The sequence below is a fragment of the Heterodontus francisci genome, chromosome 1, assembly GCF_036365525.1.
Source record: "Heterodontus francisci isolate sHetFra1 chromosome 1, sHetFra1.hap1, whole genome shotgun sequence".
In the NCBI taxonomy this organism is placed as follows: Eukaryota; Metazoa; Chordata; class Chondrichthyes; order Heterodontiformes; family Heterodontidae; genus Heterodontus; species Heterodontus francisci.
Genome location: NC_090371.1, coordinates 135809096 through 135827504, shown reverse-complemented (window position 1 = coordinate 135827504; position 18409 = coordinate 135809096). Strand labels below are relative to the sequence as shown.

Sequence of the window (18409 nt, the reverse complement as noted above, 5' to 3'; positions counted from 1 at the left end):
TAACTTTATTGTACCTAAACCAAACTAATGAAAATTCAACGCGCCAACTTTCACTCTCTCACACACACACACGAGAGGTTTACACAAATAGGTTACAGAAAGGGGAAAGGTAGATTGGTTGAGTTAGAGTCCATAAAAAAGGGTATAAAGTCGATGGGGTTTGGTGAGTCAGCTGGCTTCTAGCTGAATTCAGTGGTCCTGAGACTTTTAGTTTGAAGAGGTAGATGATTGGTTCAGTTGGTCCCTTTGGAGACAGCGATGCAGATAATTTCCTCCAACGGGGTTTCTAATTGTAGCCAGAATATGCAAAGGTGGTCGGTCAACAGGCAGGCAGGTCAACAGAGAGAGAGCGAGAGAGCTAGCGAGCGAGACCCCCCACTTAGGGTCTGCTCATGTCAGAGTCCAGTTCGCTTCTCGGCCTTTTGGCTAAGATCAAGTGTAGTATCTGTTCTTATCAGTGCTTATTTGATTGAGAAGAGACCATGATCATTGCCTTTTGATCCTGGGGAAGCTTTGAGTAAAATGGCTATAACCAATCTTCGAGCTTCAGGCCAGGGAGTGCGGAACACCGTTCGGGTGGTCGTGAAGGACAAGGAAGGAGATGCACCGATCGATCGCACCTTCTTCATCAAGAAAATTCTCTTCGATTGCTGCGGATTTCAAGCGACGGACGTCTTCTGCCTGCAGGATTTCCCCAGCAGTCGATACTTCGACGTGACGTTCCGGAACGTGGCGGGATGCATCAAGTTCCTGAAGGCGTTCAAGGAGAAAGGGGACCGGGCGCCATTGTCGATCCTCACAGCGGAGCCGCTCTTCACGCTTCCATCACAACGGGACCGGGTGGTGACGATTCACCTCTACAACCCCCATGTTCCGGTGGTGGATGTACTCACCTTCCTCGCCAGGTACGTCGAGGTGGCCGGCAGCAGCACTGATGTCAAGGACCCCTTTGGGATTTGGACCAGCAAGCGGCAGGTCAAGGTGACCTTGAAGGTAGATCCCAGTGGAGCCATCATCCACCCTCCCTCCAGCTTCGCTATCGGGAGAAGTCGAGGCTTCTTGGTCTACGCTGGGCAGCCCAGAGTTTGCCGCACCTGTGGCAAATCTGGTCACATGGCAGCCAACTGCAGCACGGTTGTTTGCAAGAACTGCAAGGAAGAAGGCCATCAGACCAAGGACTGTAAGCAGACGAAGTGTTGCAACTTGTGCGGTGCGGCAGGCCATCTCTACAAAACCTGCCCCAAACGCTGCCTCAGTTATGCTCAGGCGGCAAGGTCCAAGGAAAGGCCGGGAGAAGGTTCGACGAAGGCGTCCGGTGTTCGAAAGGAGACCAGCAACCTTCTCCGCAGTGAGGAACTTCAACCTGAGAAGGAGAAGGAAGGGGAGGCAGCTGAAACCAGCGACCCAGCACCTGGAAACCCCTCCTCCACAGACAGAATCAATGGAGGAGGAGGCAGCAGATGGACAAACAGGTCAGTGGCAAGTGGTCCACAGGAAAAGCACAAAGAAAAAACATCCCAAAGCGGAACAGGCCACCACCCAAACCAGTGGTAAGAGAAGGCTATCTTCTGAAATCAGACTGCAACAACTCCTCTTCACTGGACGGGGGAATGCTGGAACGACAGCCCCTTCAAAAGAGGCGGCAGAACTCTGAGATGGATGATAAAGCATCCCAGCACTGGAAGCTGTGATGGGCCCGGCGTGCCCCAACCCCAAAGCGCCACACGTAACGACGTGGCCAACGCATCTCAGCTCCGGGACACCGGGAGCAAAGACACGTCTGGCGCACCTCAGCTCCGGGAAGCTGGGAGCAGTGATGTCTTCGAGGAGGAACAGATGGAAGCAGCTGAGGACAACCCAATCCTCTCTGCCTACAAGACCCCCCCGATGTCACCCGAGCGGAACAAAAACTGCATGAAAAAGCAGGAGGGGTTTCTGAGCCCAACCAATGTGAAACTGCTTGCGCACACGATGGGTATGCAGGAACATCCCGAAGGACTGGGACTAGCAAGGACAAATGGTATGGGAAGCAACAAATAACTTTTAAAAAATGGGTGTAAGAATTGCTTCCATTAATGTGCGTAGCATTAAATCTACTACGCGATGTGTTTCAACCTTGGATTACCTTGCCAAGGTCAAAGCTGACCTACTGTTTCTGCAGGAGTGTGGAATACCACACCTCAGCATCTACAGGCAGTGGTCGCGATGGTGGTCCCACGGGCCATCGATCTGGTCGGGGGGTAATGATTGCCGTTCCTCCGGCCTGGGTATTCTGCTGCGGGGAGGTAACTTCACCATCTCCGAAGTTACGGAGGTGGTGAGCGGTCACCTCCTCGTAGCAGACGTAATGTACAACAACGCTCTGCTCCGGTTGATCAACGTGTACGCCCCGGTACAACGCAGCGAGCGGCTGACCGTCTTCCAGCAGCTCCCACTGCTGCTGGCGACGTCCAGGCCGGTCATTCTAGACGGTGACTTCAACTGCATCATCGATGCGGCTGGACAATCCGGCAGTGACGACAGCAAACTGGACGCTACGTCCAGATTCCTAATAGAAACAGTTAAAGATGCCAAACTGCACGACGTCTTCAGCAAACCTGCGGACGGAGCGCAGCGCAGATACACATGGTCAAGATCGGACGGGTCTGCCCGTTCTAGGATTGACTTCCTGTTCGTGTTCCGTGCGGTCACGGTCGGATCCACCGATGTCAAGCCGGTGTTCTTCTCCGACCACTGCCTCTTACTGGCCGACTGTCACTTACAGGACGACCAGCGGGTTGGCAGAGGGACGTGGAAGCTCAATGCTACACTGCTGACCCCAGAGAACGTTGAGGAACTCAAAAGGGATTACAAAGGTTGGAGGACCGTGAAACCCCTCGAGTCTCCAGTTCACTGGTGGGAAGCGATTAAGGAGAACATCAAGAGGTTCTTCATCCACAAAGGTGTTCAGAGGGCGAGAGAGAGACAGAGGGAAATGTCCCGACTCCAGAAAATTATGCAAAATCTACTCCGGTTACAGTCAATGGGGGTCGAGGTCAAGGAGGACCTCCAAGAGATTAACAGCCAGCAGACCTCGCTCTTTGCCAAGGAGGCCTCCAAGATCATATTCCGGTCCAGAGTCCGCTCCATCGAGCAGGATGAGACGTGCTCGCATTACTTCTTCCAAAACATACACAGAGAGAGCTCTGTTATCAGCAGCCTGAAGGAAGAAGGCGGCTCGGTAAAGTCTTCGCAGTCCAACATACTAAGGATCAGCAAATCCTTTTATGCTGGGCTGTATGACGCGAAGCCCACAGACAGCAGAGCCTCCCAGTCCTTCCTGTCATCTATCACAGAGGTCTTAGATGACAGCAGGAGGGAGAGACTGGACAAGCCGCTAACTCTGGACGAGCTGACAAAGGCCGTCGAGTCCTTCGAGACGAGTAAAACTCCTGGAAGCGACGGCTTACCGGTCGAGTTGTACTCGGCCCTGTGGGACTGGGTCGGCCCGGACCTGCTGGAAGTATACGAGAGTATGCTCCTGGCCGGCAGCATGTCAGAATCCATGAGGAAAGGCATCATCGCCCTCATTTACAAGCAGAAGGGGGAGAGGGCAGAAATCAGAAATTGGCGGCCCATCTCACTGCTTAACGTCGACTACAAGATTTTGTCCAAAGTCATAGCCACTCGAGTCAAGTCTGCTCTGGAGTTGGTGATCCACCCGGATCAGACCTGTACTGTACCCGGCAGGAAGATCTCTGATAGTCTCGCGCTACTCAGGGATACGATCGCCTACGTACGGGACAGGAGGGTGGACACCTGCCTCATCAGCCTGGACCAGGAGAAGGCTTTTGACAGGATATCGCACACCTACATGATGGACGTGCTCTCCAAAATGGGGTTCGGGGAGGGAATCTGCAATTGGATCCAACTGCTCCACACAAACATCAGTAGCGCAGTCTCAATCAACGGGTGGGAATCGGAAAGTTTCCCGATCAAATCTGGAGTCAGACAGGGCTGTCCTCTCTCCCCGGTCTTGTTTGTTTGCAGTATTGAACCCTTTGCTGAGTCTATTAGGAATGATGCGAGCATAAGAGGGGTGACAATCCCAGGCAGTGGAGGCACTCAGGTTAAAACCTCCCTGTACATGGACGACGTCGCCGTCTTCTGCTCGGATCCGCTGTCCGTGCGCAGACTGATGAGCATCTGCAACCAGTTCGAACTGGCCTCGGGAGCCAAAGTTAACCATGGCAAGAGCGAGGCCATGTTCTTTGGGAACTGGGCTGACCGATCCTTTGTCCCCTTCACCGTCAGGTCAGATTACCTGAAGGTGCTGGGGATATGGTTTGGAAGGGCCGGGGCTTGCACCAAAACATGGGAGGAGCGAATAGCCAAGGTACGACAAAAATTGGGCATGTGGGGGCAGCGATCTCTCTCCATTGTGGGTAAGATCCTGGTCATCAGGTGCGAGGCGCTCACGTTGTTGCTGTACGTGGCCCATACCCCACTCCTGCGCCGTGGCTGTCACCCGAGCCATTTTCCGCTTCATCTGGGGATCTAAAATGGACCGGGTCCGGAGGGACACAATGTTCAAATCTCTGGACAAGGGCAGGAAAAATGTACCCAACGTGGCCCTCATCCTGATGACCACCTTCGTGTGCGGCTGCATCAAGCTGTGTGTAGACCTCCAGTACGCAAACTCCAAGTGTCACTACGTGCTGAGGTTCTATCTGTCCCCGGTGTTGCGAAGGATGGGCTTGGTCACATTGCCGCGGAACGCTCCATGCAGTTGGGCCGTGCCGTACCACCTATCCTTCGTGGAGCAGTTTCTGCAGGAAAACACCTTTGACCACCGGTCCATCAGGCAGTGGTCTGCACTGAATGTCCTCAAGACCCTACGGGAAAAGGAGACGGTGGATCCTGTCGGATGGTTCCCCGAGCAGACCGTCAAAGTCGTTTGGCGGAATGCCTCATCACCAGAACTTTCAAATAAGCACCAAGACGTAGCTTGGCTGGTGGTGAGAAGGGCCCTCCCCGTCAGATCCTTCATGCACACCCGAAGTCTCGCCCCCTCCACACAATGCCCCCGCGGTGGCTGTGGTGGGGAAGAGACGGTCGCCCACCTCCTCCTGGAATGTGTCTTCGCAAAGCAGGTGTGGAAAGAGATGCAGTGGTTTTTGTCGAGGTTCATCCCAAGCAGCTCTGTAACACAGGAGTCTGTGCTCTACGGGCTGTTCCCAGGGACACACACCGAGACAAACATCAACTGCTGCTGGAGGACTATCAATTCGGTGAAAGACGCCCTTTGGTCTGCCCGAAACTTGCTGGTCTTCCAGCGCAAAGAGTTGTCCACTACCGAATGTTGCAGACTGGCACATTCCAAGGTTCAGGACTATGTGCTGAGGGACGCACTAAAGCTTGGGGCAGCCGCAGCAAAGGCTCAATGGGGAAAGACCACAGTGTAAGGTCCCCCCACCAAGCTGAACTGAGGGACTGGATCCATGGGAAACCCCTCGAACTGCATCGGAGAAATTTTGTGTGCTGTAAATGTAAAAATGTATATGGCATGACAATGAAATGGAAGGGTTGTGAGGCAACTCATGATTGTATCGAAGGTAACAGATCACCTTTGCACTGTCTGTATTCTTTGACCTGATGCTGTTTTAAACTGTTTGGGAATGTAATTTTTACAGATTTTTATGAATAAAGTATATTTTGGAAATTAAAAAAAAAATGTCAGAGTCCAGTTGCTTCACCTCTGTTGCAGAGAAAAACACCAGCTTAAAAACCAGAGATAGGAGGGGCTCGTCACATGACAGTCACTCCGTGATTCAAACATAGCAGTTAGCAGTATTTTTCTGCTGAAAAAAAACTTCCTGTGTCCTGGTACTTACTGGGAAATACACATATTTGGTCTCCCTCCTCACAGTCCTTTGAAATGTAGAATACTATGTAGCAAACTAGGTGATCATGTTAAGCTGCTGGCAGTCATCCTGTTTTTCAAGAGGGTTTTTTTTTTAATTTCTTCAAAATAATATGAAGTCAGATCTCCAGTCAGTAGACCAAAGAAAATCATTCAACAAAGCACACGGACGTAACAACAATCATAAAACATATCAAGTTCATACCAAATATGTCCGAACTTTAGTAACACTATCAAATTTTCACTTTCTAACAAGCCAGGCTTTCTGATAAACTGAACCAAACACACTGCACTAAAGATCGAGAGACACTCAAACACTAAAATAAGTGATCTGTCTAGCAAGATGAGCAGACACAGAAAACAGAGATAAAATCTCTGTTGTGGTACACGGCATTATCTACACAGGTATCACGTACCTGCCCTGCTGCAGCTTTCGCTTTATATCGAACTCAGTAGAAATGCAAATGAAATAGCAAGAATGTGTAAGATAAGTAAAACTCCAATGACAGTGAACATTTTTGTAAATCAATGCTCTAGATCAATAGGAGATGTTTTGTCAGATAAAATACAAGTAAGCTAATCTGCAACTACTTCACCACAACACAAACATGAAGTACGTCACATCACAAGAACCTACAGCAAAATAGTTACCATTTAAAATGCACAGTAATTATGTTCTACTGTTCTCGAATGTAAAACAAGTGAGGCTTTTAATGGCATAAAATTGTTTCTCTGTTCTTTAATTTTCGCAAAATAATAGAAATGAGTATAAATCAGAGATCAATTTATATTCATGTTTGTCTTTTCACTAGAATTAGTGGGCAGAGGAAAACATATTCTACAGAATCTGCAATTTCAATTCATTTTCTGGAACAGGCTTAGAAAATCCGAAGCAAACTGATGCAGGGCTACAAATTTTTTTTATAAAAGATTCCATACCCATCCATAAATTGGTTTCCATTTTTTTTTTTTAGGACTGCAATGCTATCATTCATCACAAAATGTTGGTGATTTTCTCCCAGGTCTCAGCATTGTACCGTAGCTAGCTGCTTGGTAACGCACTAGAGCTGTCCTAGTTGAATCAACTTACAATTTTCCTTCAATTTTCGCCATCAGAAACTCCTTGCTCAGCATGATAGAGCCTCCCTTAAATGGCTCGGAACGCATACTGTCCATCCGACTGCTCACCACCTCTGGTCCAGTACACCTACTCAGCATCTATGCTCCAACACTCTGCTCCCCACCTGAAGCTAAAGATCAGTTCTACGAGGAACTCCATAATATCATTAGTGGCATCCCCAACACCAAACACCTGTTCCTCTTGGGGGACTTTAATGTCAGGGTTGGGGCCGACCATGACTCATGGCCCTCCTGCCTTGGGCGCTATGGCGTTGGAAGGATGAATGAGAACGGGCAGAGACTGCTTGAGTTGTGTACCTATCATAACCTCTGCATCACCAACTCGTTCTTTCACACTAAACCCTGTCACCAGGTTTCATGGAGGCACCCAAGATCACGTCGTTGGCACCAACTAGACCTCATCGTCACAAGGCGAGCCTCCTTAAACAGTGTTCAAATCACACGCAGCTTCCACAGTGCGGACTGCGACACCGACCACTCCCTGGTGGGCAGCAAGGTTAGACTCAGACCAAAGAAGTTGCATCATTCCAAGCAGAAGGGCCACCCGCGCATCAACAAGAGCAGAATTTCTCATCCACAGCTGTTACAAAAATTTCTAAATTCACTTGTAACAGCCCTTCAAAACACTCCCACAGGGGATGCTGAGACCAAGTGGGCCCACATCAGAGATGCCATCTATGAGTCAGCTTTGACCACCTACGGCAAAAGTGCGAAGAGAAATGCAGACTGGTTTCAATCTCATAATGAAGAGCTGGAACCTGTCATAGCTGCTAAGCGCATTGCACTGTTGAACTACAAGAAAGCCACCAGCGAGTTAACTTCCGTAGCACTTAAAGCAGCCAGAAGCACTGCACAAAGAATAGCCAGGCGCTGCGCAAATGACTACTGGCAACACCTATGCAGTCATATTCAGCTGGCCTCAGACACCGGAAACATCAGAGGAATGTATGATGGCATTGAGAGCGCTTTTGGGCCAACCATCAAGAAGATCGCCCCCCTCAAATCTAAATCAGGGGACATAATCACTGACCAACGCAAGCAAATGGACCGCGCGGTTGAGCACTACCTAGAACTGTACTCCAGGGAAAATGCTGTCACTGAGACTGCCCTCAATGCAGCCCAGCTTCTACCAGTCATGGATGAGCTGGACGTACAGCCAACAAAATCGGAACTCAGTGATGCCATTGATTCTCTAGCCAGCGGAGAAGCCCCTGGGAAGGACAGCATTACCCCTGAAATAATCAAGAGTGCCAAGCCTGCAATACTCTCAGCACTACATGAACTGCTTTGCCTGTGCTGGGACGAGGGAGCAGTACCTCAGGACATGCGCGATGCCAATATCATCACCCTCTATAAAAACAAAGGTGACCGCGGTGACTGCAACAACTACCGTGGAATCTCCCTGCTCAGCATAGTGGGGAAAGTCTTCGCTCGAGTTGCTTTAAAAACGCTTCAGAAGCTGGCCGAGCGTGTCTACCCTGAGGCACAGTGTGGTTTTCGAGCAGAGAGATCGACCATTGACATGCTGTTCTCCCTTCGTCAGATACAGGAGAAATGCCCTGTAGATGTCCCAACAACAGATGCCCCTCTGCATTGCTTTCATTGATCTCACCAAAGCCTTTGACCTCGTCAGCAGATGTGGTCTCTTCAGACTACTAGAAAAGATTGGATGCCCACCAAAGCTACTAAGTATCATCAAACCTCATTCCATGACAATATGAAAGGCACAATTCAGCATAGCGGTGCCTCATCAGAGCCCTTTCCTATCCCGAGTGGCGTGAAACAGGGCTGTGTTCTCGCACCCACACTTTTTGGGATTTTATTCTCCCTGCTGCTCTCACATACGTTCAAATCTTCAGAAGAAGGAATTTTCCTCCACACAAGTTCAGGGGGCAGGTTGTTCAACCTTACCTGTCTAAGAGCGAAGTCCAAAGTACGGAAAGTCCTCCAGCTTGAGACAAAATCAGTAAATCCAATCCATCATACTATATTTGCCATGTACATAAATAATCAAAAAAGAAACATTAAAATTTTGTAACAGTCACCACATTTCCTTGTCCTGCGTTATCTTATAAAAACTGAACATTTAAAAGTAGTCCTGTTTTGCAAATAACTGAATCTCCTGTGATGCTGCTCGTGAGAAGTCAGATGACTGCCTCCCCAAGTCCGCCCCCTCTTGCTATCTTTAATCACTTTTCACGTGCTTCCCCAATCCTACACCTTAACTTCCCCCACCTCCTATATTTACGACCCTCATGTCTTTCTCTGTTTCTGCCCCTCACCCTCCCTCTCTTGATGCCCATGTTCCCCCTCTATTGATATGCCCTTGTCTTATCTTATTCTTATTTTATACCTCTATGTGCCCCTTTCTCAATGCACCCATATAAGCACTTTTCTTGCAGTCTCTACACACACCTTCCCCCGCCCCCCCCCCCACCCCCCCTCCCCACCTTACAGGTGCTCTGCATTCCTGGGTTTTGCTGCCCTTTTTTGTAAAGAGTAGGTCATGCCTGACGACCCTGACTGACTTTCTTGAAAAGGTGACTAAAATAGGGGACAGGGGAATGTCTATAGATGCTATTTATTTGGACTTCCAGAAGCCATTTGATCAAGTCTCTCATAAGAGACTGTTAGCTAAAAGTCGAAACTCATGGAATTGAAGGCAAATTATTAACCTTAGGAAATTGGCTGAGCGCCAGGAGACAGAGAGCAGGGTAACGGGCAGGTACTCAAATTAGTGTCCTGCAAAAATCTGTGTTGGGCCCTCAACTACTCACTGCATTTATTAGCGACTTAGATGATTGGACAGAAAGCCACATATCCAAGCTTGCCAATGATACAAGATAGGTAGCATTCTAAGCAGTGTAGATGGAAATATAAGATCACTAAAATATATTGATAGATTAAATAAATGAGCAAAACTATAGCAAATGGATTTCAATGTAGGCAAATGTTAGGTCACCCACTTGGACCTAAAAAAGGTAGAACAAGTACTTTCTAAATGGAGAACAGCTACAAACAGTGGAGGTAGAGAGATTTTGGGATCCTGGTACACAGATCATTAAAATGTCATGAACAGATACAGAAAATAATCAAACAGATTAATGGAATGCTGGCCTTTATACCTAGAGGACCAGAATACAAGAGATAGAGGTCATACTTCAGCTATACGAAGCCCTGGTTAGACCACACCTGGAGAATCTTGAGCAGTTCTGGGCACCACATCTTAGGAAGGATATATTGGCCTTGGAAGGAGTGCAACATGGATTTACTAGAATGATATCTGGACTCTAAGGGTTACATTATCAGGACAGATTAAGCAAATTAGGGTTATATTCCCTGTAATTTAGAAGGTTAAGGGGCACTATGATTGAAGCTTTCAAGGTATGAAGGGGAGCAGATAAGGTAGATCGAGAAACTGTTTCCACTGATTGGGGAGTTTAGGACTGGGTCATAGTGTAAAAATTATAGCCAGACCTTTCAGGAGTTAAATTAGAAAACACTTAAACACACAAAGGGTGGCAGAAGTTTAGAATTCTCTTCTGCAAATGGCAATTGATGTTGGATCATATATTAATTTTAAATCTGAGATTGACAGAATTTCTTAACCAAAAAGTTATTAAGGGATATGGGGGAAAACCCCCTTTAGGAGTTAAATGGGAGATCAGCCACGATGTCACTGAATGGCAGAAGAGGCTTGAGGGACTAAATGGCCTACTCCTGTTTATATGTTCCCAATACCACAGGAGGCCCAAATGGACCAAAAGGGGGTGATAATCCCAAGGCACAAAATGGTGGCACTCAAAGGAACAGCATTAGTGAGAGTCCTGCACGGATAAAAATAGAAGCACTGGGATGTGTAAGCTAGAAAAATGGGGCATTGGGAAAACCTAGAGAGTAGAAATGAGGGCGTTGGAGGTCCAAACAGCTGACGGGAGAGCTAGAGGCCTGGGAAATCCATTAAGTCATAGTCTGAATGGCCTCCTCTGTGCCATTATGACTCTATCATTAAGGGGGGGCTAAAGTTAGAAGAATATAGAGTCAAAAATAAAGTAAAATTAAAAAGTCAATACTTAGCTGGTAAGTTACCCTGACATGACAGAAAATAAATATGGCTGACAATGTGAAGGAGAGAAAGTTTTTTTTTTAAATGCTCAGCAGCACTACCTGCTGGCCAGATCTACAAGTGTATACAGAATAAAAGCACAGCACATTACGTTGTCACATTAATACTGAAAAATCCGAATGGACCATTACCAAAGTGTCAATGGGTCACATAGGACTTTTCAATAAAAATGCAACAGACATACTGATATTAATTATACAATAATCACTCTCCTGGGGTGTGGCACATAGTAAATCAGACAATATGAACCTGGTCATATTTGCCACGGAGGTCTTTTTTTCTGTTTCCCTGTCTCTGTCTTCTTCTGCCCCCCTCATTTTTTTTTTTATTACCTTTCACGTGGGAGGTGAAGAATAGTATGATGTGGTTTAATGGGGTAAAGAGTCACTAATGGCTGTAAGCTACACTTCAAATTGCAGCTGTGCTGTAAATGCAACTCCCTTCCTGTCTCCTAACCCAAATCACTCGTGCTCCCATCATATTCCCTTCCTTTTCACTTTCATACTATTCAATCTACTTTGTACCACCTGTTCATATCACTACTCCTACCTCTACCCATCTGAAGTATTTGCTCAAGCTCAGTATCTTCCCCTCACTTTGCTCCACTGTCATTCACCTCGGACTTAAGATTTCACTTACTCCTATCTGCTCCCCAACAAAACAACTGGAAAGACAGGAGCTCCTTTAATCATCAAGCAGTTTGACTCCTCCATCTGTTCCTTTCTATGTTTCCCTTTAAGAGACTCTGTATGCTTTCAGATTTTAACCCTTTAAAAAAAATTAAATTGGAATGAAGAAAACAACTGCCTATCTGCCTTTCTCTATATTTGTAATATGTCCTCCCACACACAGGTGAAGTAATTATTGTGCTCCAAAACTGAATTAACATTAAGTCTCTTTCTCTCTCTCATAAGCAATAATTAACAATTACCTTTCCAAATTGGCGGCAAAATAAGCAGCTAACTTCAAAATTTAATTAGCGTTGGCGTTTCTTGCAAGGTAAATCAACATAAAGGTTTTTTCTCTCTCCTTCAGTTTAATACATTTTCTAAGGAACACAAAAGATACCTCTTTTTCTAATGCACACACACTGCCTCTTTATTTTTACCATAATAAAGCTTTTAAAATTTCTCTTATTTTACAAAACTATTTGAAGACTATGGAGTAGAGTTTAAAAGCTAAGGAAACATAATTCCTGCAGTACAGTTGGCTGAACAGTACTGATGCATTCTGGGAAATTAGGTACAATGCACATGCTCAAACTATATAATCCAAATTCAACTGAGGGTTACAACTCGTCAAAATATCAAGTTTTTTTGAGAGGCTGAGGCCTTCAAATAAAACCATAATGAAGGCATGAAATGACAAACCAGCGAATAAATGTGTTATTGTAAAAAAATGTTTAAGTTTTCAAATCATTATTTTGGGTATTAGAAATTTCAGTTGCTGAGGGAAAAAAATGACATAAAAACAATGTTTTGAGTGATTGGAAACCTGGGGCTGAATTTTATCAACTGTCTAGGAACAGGCTGGGAGACGGTGGGCGGAGCCCAAAAAATGGCAAGGGAAAGCAGGGGGTGGAGTGCCCGTCGCCTTCCTGGCACCACTGAATTTTGTCAAGGACAGCCTTCCCACCCAGAGGCCAATTGAGAGCCTCTTCCTGCCACCGCCGGCATTTAACCAGTACAACCAGGCAGCCTCCCTTGGGCAATCTATGGCCTATGGAGAGCCCCCAGCAGCAAAGACTGCCCCTGCGCCAACACCACCCTTCCCCACCCCCCAACCCTTCACCAGGACCTGCCTGACTGACCCCTGTGAGCCCATCCCACTTACCTTCACTCCAGGATTAATTAATGACCTCATAGTTAAGGCACCCCTAGGTAGCAACAATCATAATATGATTGAATTTTACATTCAGTTTGAGGGAGAGAAGAGTGGGTCCAAGACTAGTATTTTAAAAACTTAAAGAAGGGCAATTATGAAGGCATGAAAGCAGAGCTAGCTAAAGTGAACTGGCAAATCAGGTTAAGGGATAGGTCAATAGAGATGCAGAGGCAGACATTTAAGAATATACAGAATAGATACATTTCAACAAGAAAGAAAACTTCCAAGGGTGGGACCCGCCATCTGTGGTTAACTAAAACAGTTAAAGATAGTATCAAACTTAAAGATAAAGCCTATAATTGCACAAAGATGGGAGGTAGGTCAGAATATTGGATAGAATATAAAGAACAGCAAAGAATGACTAAAAGATTGATAAGGAAGGTAAAATTAGAGCATGAGAGAAAACTAGCTAGAAATATAAAGACAGATAGTAAGATTTTCTATAGATATTTTAAAAAGAAATGAGTTAAAGCGAGCACTGGTCCTATAAAATGTGAGTTTGGGAATTAATAATGGATAATAAGAAATGGCAGATGAATTGAACAGGTATTTTGCATCGGTCTTCACTACTGAGTATACAAGTAACATCCCAGTATTAGCTGTAAGTCAGGAAATGGAAGGGAGGGAGGAACTCAAGAAAATTACAATCACCAGGGAAGTGGTACTGAACAAATTGCTGGAGCTGCAGGCTGACAAATCCCTGGGTCCTGATGGACTTCATCCTAGGGTCCTAAAAGAAGTGGCTAGTGAGATAGTTGATGCATTAGTTTTAATTTTCCAAAATTCCCTAGATTCGGGGAAGGTTCCATTAGATTGGAAAACAGTAAATGTAACTCCTTTATTCAAAAAGGGAGGGAGACAGAAAGCAGGAAACTACAGGCCAGTTAGCTTAACATCTGTCTTAGAGAAAATGTTAGAAGCTATTATGAAAGACATTATAGCAGAGCATTTAGAAAAATTCAAGGTAATCAGGCAGAGCCAACATGGTTTTGTGAAAGGGAAATCATGTTTAACCAAATTATTGGAGTTCTTTGAGGGAGTTACATGTGCCGTGGATAAAGGGGAACCGGTGGATGTATTGTACTTATAGATTTCCAGAAGGCATCTGATAAGGTGCCACATCAAAGGTCACTGCAGAAAATACAAGTTCATAGTGTAGGGGGTAACATACTGGCATGGATAAAAAATTGGTCAGCTAACAGGAAACAGAGAGTAGGTCTAAATGGATAATTTTCTGGTTGGCAAGATGTAATGAGTGGTGTGCCATAGGGATCTGTGCTTGGGCCTCAACTTTTTACAATTTATATAAATGGCTTTGAAAGGGACCGAAGATATGGTTGCTAAATTTGCTGATGACACAAAGATAGGTAGGAAAGTAACTTGTGAAGAGGACAGAAGGAGTCTACAACAGGGTATAGATAAGTTAAGTGAGTGGGGAAAGACCTGGCAAATGCAGTATACTGTGAGAAAGTGTGAAATTGTCCACCTAGGCAAGAAGAATAAAAAAGCATATTATCTAAATGGTGAAAGATTGCAGAGCTCTGAGACGCAGAGGGATCTGGGTGTCCTAGTGCATGAATCGCAAAAGGTTAGCATGAGGGTATAGCACATAATTAGGAAAGCTAATAAAATGTTATCATTTATCGTGAGGGGAATTGAATACAAAAGTAGGGAGGTTATGCTTCAGCTATACAGGGCATTGGTGAGACCACATCTGCAGTACTGTGTACATTACTGGTCTCCTTATTTAAGGAAGGCTATAAATGCGTTGGAGGCAGTACAGAGAATGTTTACTAGACTAATACCTGAAATGGGCAGGCTGTTTTCTGAGGAAAAATTGGACAGGCTAGGCTTGTATTCACTAGAGTTTAGAAGAGTAAGAGGCGACCTGACTGAAACATACAAGATCCTGAGGGGTCTTGACAGGGTGGATGTGGAAAGGATGTTTCCCCTTGTGGGAGAATCTAGGATGAGGGGTCACTGTTTAAAAATAAGGGGTTGCCCATTTAAGACAGAGATAAGAATTTTTTTCTTTGAGCGTTGTGAATCTTTGGAACTCTTCCTCAAAAGGCAGTGGAAGCAGTCTTTGAATATTTTTAAGGCAGAGTTAGATAGATTCTTCATAAACAAGGGGGCGGAAGGTTATCGGGGATAGATGGAAATGTGGAGTAATCAGTTCAGCCATGAATGTATTGAATGGCATAGCAGCCTCAAAGGGCCGAGTGGCCTACTCCTGCTCCTAATTCGTATGTCCGTATGTCCAGCGCTGCTCCTGGTCCTGGATCTACTGCAGTCCCAGCAGTGGCGCTGCTAGGACTGCTGAGCTGCTGGCCCTCTGATTGGCCGGCAGCTCTCTGAGGCAGTGTCCCTATCCTTAAATGGAAGAGGACCTCAGCGTCACGCAATTAACTGACTAAGTGCTGTAAAATACAGCCGGGGATCCCCCAAATGGCCGAGGCAGGGAACCCCCATCTTTCTGGCCCAGCAGCGGGACACCCGCTGCCTGCCTAAAATCCAGCCCATGGGGGCAAGGTGATGTACACTCCTCGTAAACAGTTGTTGCACGTCACACAACCTGACACCTTCAATATTGAAAATGTCTATTGTAGCACTATTCAAGGGATCAACAGGTATTGAAGGGACAATGAAAGACACACTCCACATACTAACAAAAATAATTACAGCAGATTTTTTTCTCATTCATATTAATTTATCCTATAAAGCATAGAACACAAATCAATTATATGCAATTTTTCATTCATGGTCTGGTTGCATTCTTAAACTAAACAATTATTAATTAACAAGATGCTAAATGCAAAAACAATCCAGCAAACCATTTTATATTTTCCTGTACAACAGTTTGCCTATTACACAAATATCTGGTTTACTCAACTCAGATTTCATAATTGAGAAAAATTGTATTACCCTTTCACATATACAGTTTTCTTCATTAAAATTGTTTTTGAACAAGCATTCCATGTCCCTTTCAACAATTAAGCCAAATGAGGACAACCACAGCATAACATTATTTGTACTATTTTGATAACAGTGGTTATAATATTTCAGCTCATCAAGAAAAAAAGTATTTAAAAGAATATGTAAGGACGTTACTTACAGAAGCTAACTTATTTTTGGCTAGTGGGTATCTGGCATGCATGCAAAGTCATCATCATGCTTAAGAGTTTCCAAATCAACCTACTGAGAAATCTAGATGCACAACGAGTTTTTCCAATCAGTGTTATTTTAACAACAGTGTTAACACCTTTGAGGGTCTGGACAACTCTAACTTTGGACGATCTGGCAAAGGCTGCAAGGTCCCTCGAGACTAATAAAGCTCCCAGATGCGACGGCTTACCAGCCAAATTGCATACAACTGTTGAACTAGATTGGCCCAGACCTGCTAGAAGTATAGGAGTGCATGCTTCTGGCCAGCAGCCAGAATCCATGGTCAGAATCCATGAGGAAAGGCATCATCACCCTCATCTACAAGCGGAAGGGAGGAAATCAGAATATGGCAGCCCATTTCACTGCTTAACGTGGACAGGAAGATTCAGTCCAAGGATATCAGCAATCGGACCAAATCTGCTCTAGCGCTGGTGATTCACACCGATCAGACCTGCACTGTACCCGGCAGGGCGATCGCTGATAGCCTCATGCTACTCAGGAATACAACTGCCTACGTGCAGGACAGGGGATGGATACCTGCCTCATCTGCTTGGACCAGGAAAAGGCCTTTGACAGAATATCACATCTACATGGACATGCTCTCCAAAAAGGGGTTTGGGGAGTTAATCTGTAATTGGATTCAACTGCTCTGCACAAATATCAGTCGTGCGGTTTCAATCAATGGGCGGGAATCGGAAAGCTTTCCAATCAAATCTGGAGTCAGGCAGGGATGTCCTCTCTCCCCTGTCTTGTTTGATATAGCACACGAACTTTTTGCTGAGTCCATCAGGAAGGATGCAGGCATAAGAGGGGTGACAATCCTAGGCAGCAGAGGCACTCAGCTTAAAGCCTCCCGGTACATGGGGAACGTCGCAGTTTTCTGCTCGGATCCACTGTCAGTTCGCAGACTGATAAATATCTGCAACCAGTTCGAACTGGCCTCGGGAGCCAAGGTAAATTGCAGCAACAGCAAGGCAATGTTCTTGGGGAACTGGGCCAAATGATCCTTTGTCCCCTTCACCGTCAGGTCAACCTGAAAGTGCTGGGGTTCTGGTTCGCAGGGTGTGCACCAAAAACTGGAAAGAGCATATAAGCATGGTGAAACGGAAACTGGGTATATGGGAGTGACACTCCCTCTCCATTTTGGGTAAGAATATGGTGCTCTCAGTATTGCTCTACATGGTGTAGGTCTGGCCCATACCCCGCTCCTGAGCTGTGGTGGTCACTTGAGCCATCTTCCACTTTAACTGGAGATCGAAACTGGACCATGTCCACAGGGACACAATATACAAATTTCTAGATAAAGGGGCGCATGGGGGGGGGGGGGGGGGGGGTAAGAAATGCACCCAACATCGCCCTCATCCTGATGGCCACTTTCGTGTGCGATTGCATAAGCTACGCATAGACCCTGGGTATAGCGGGCAGCCATAAAGACGGGGCTAAAATGTGGCGAGTCGAAGAGACTTAGTAGTTGGCAGGAAAAAAGACAGAGGCGCAAGGGGAGAGCCAGCTGTGCAACAGCCCCGACAAACAAATTTCTCTGCAGCACCTGTGGAAGAGCCCGTCACTCTAGAATTGGCCTTTATAGCCACTCCAGGCGCTGCTTCACAAACCACTGACCACCTCCAGGCGCTTACCCATTGTCTCTCAAGATAAGTAGGCCAAAGAAAGCAAAGAACATAAACACCAAGTGTCACTATGTGCTGAGTTTCTATCGGTCCTCGGTGTTGCGAAGGATGAATCTGGCTACATTTCCACAGAACGCTCCATTCAGTTGGACCATGCCGTACCACCTGTCCCTCATGGAAAAGTTTGTGCAGAAAAACTCCTTTGATCACAAGTGGCAACAGTCACACCTAACATCCGAGGTCCTGTGGGAATAGGAGACGGTGGATCCTGTCAGTCTGCTCAGAGAACCATCTGTCAAGCAGAATACCTGATCGTAGAACTTTCAAACAAGCACCAGGATGTAGCTTGGCTGGTGGGGAGAATGGCCCTCCCCTTCAGATCCTTCCTGCAAGCCCAGAATCTCAGCGCTACCACACGCTACCCTCGAGATGGCTGCAGTGCGGAAGAGACCATCGCCCATATCCCGGAATGAGCCTTTGCAGAGCAGCTCTGGAAAGAGATGCAGAGGTTTTTGTCAAGGTTCATCCCAAGTAGTTCTGTAACGCAGGACTCAGTGCTCTATG

The 18409-nt window shown here is 46.1% G+C and overlaps 1 protein-coding gene and 1 pseudogene across 9 annotated transcripts in view; one reads left to right on the top strand and one right to left on the bottom strand.

Moving 5' to 3' along the window:
• Positions 1-18409, bottom strand: part of LOC137372424 (amyloid beta precursor protein binding family B member 2-like) — a 451769-nt gene that overhangs the window by 371015 nt on the left and 62345 nt on the right. The window lies entirely within an intron of this gene.
• Positions 407-515, top strand: LOC137377744 (U2 spliceosomal RNA; annotated as a pseudogene).